Source organism: Narcine bancroftii, chromosome 13 (genome assembly GCF_036971445.1).
Source record: "Narcine bancroftii isolate sNarBan1 chromosome 13, sNarBan1.hap1, whole genome shotgun sequence".
Lineage (NCBI taxonomy): Eukaryota > Metazoa > Chordata > Chondrichthyes > Torpediniformes > Narcinidae > Narcine > Narcine bancroftii.
In genome coordinates this window covers 20,092,843-20,094,109 of record NC_091481.1, presented here as the reverse complement: position 1 = coordinate 20,094,109, position 1,267 = coordinate 20,092,843, and positions in this window count along the sequence as shown.

Here is a 1,267-nt window from a genome sequence, read left to right as displayed (position 1 = left end):
TACCCGCTGGTAATGTCATCACCAGTGAGAAAAAATGGAGCTGTCATTAATCATGCATAATTAGTCCATCTCCTGTTTTTCCTTTCTAATCAGACTCTTCAAAACCAGGGCCAAACTTTTATTTCTTGCCTTTTCACTGCTGGTAAAAAAAAATAATGTGGCACTATTTGCAACATTGGGATCATTCAATCCATCCTATTTATGTTGGATTGCAGTAGTTTCAAATTGAGTTCATCAGCCGTGACGTGACTGAGATTGTAAAAGGTACCATAGGAAAGTATTGGTCAGAATACCACCACTTAAAATGTTAACAAAACGCGATCCACAACTTCAAAGCAATGGCTCAAGAATATGAAGTCTGGAAACCTATAGTGTTATGCAGAGTTTGTAACTCCAGTTATATGCAACAGTTGTATTATCAGGCCATTGATTCTTCATTGCTAACTGAGAATTTTTTTTCAGGATAAATGCGTTTGACCATCAGACAAACCATTCATCTATTTCTAAAGTTAACCAAATGAGAAAATTTCACAAATGTACTAAGTTATTACACGCATATAATGTGGACAGAGCAAGTTTGCTGAAAACATCATCCTATTAACTTCAATTATAGGACTTCCAAATTTCTTACACTTCCTTGAGGAATTAAAAGTCAATCATCAAATTTAAAGAGTGTACATTTTAGTCGCAGCACAAACTCTCTTTGCCTAACGTTCCAAAGAAAGTTTTCCTTTGCAAAGTGACTATATGATCTACAAACTTTAATTGCAGCACATTACACTGGTAGACCTTTAACAGTTCTGCCTTGAAATGGAGAATTGGGCTTTAAGCCACCTTCACTAAAGCTTCTAGGCAGCACCAAAAATACATTTAAGTTGGTCACTGCCTGACAAATATATGTAATCTTTCTTGGATTTACTTCGTTTGTTCAAATGACATCGTTGCCTCATTTAAAACAGATTCCACATCAGACCACTCACTTTCCATCGCTGCAGTTCAGTTTTTCCAATACCATCAGTCCATGTATTAGTCTCTGCTTAATTGGAGATGGACTTCATTATTCCAGCCCAAAAACCACGAGCAGTGACAGGTAGCATTACAGCACTCTGGTCTTCCTTCCATCATACCTTCTTTTCTTCTCTGTCATCTTAAACTCATTCCTACAGCTTATCACTACTTGTAATCCTTGAAATACCTATCCCTGGATGATCTACTGGATTCTCAATCTTCCCTTCCCACTCACATACCAGTAATCCCTTACTAATCA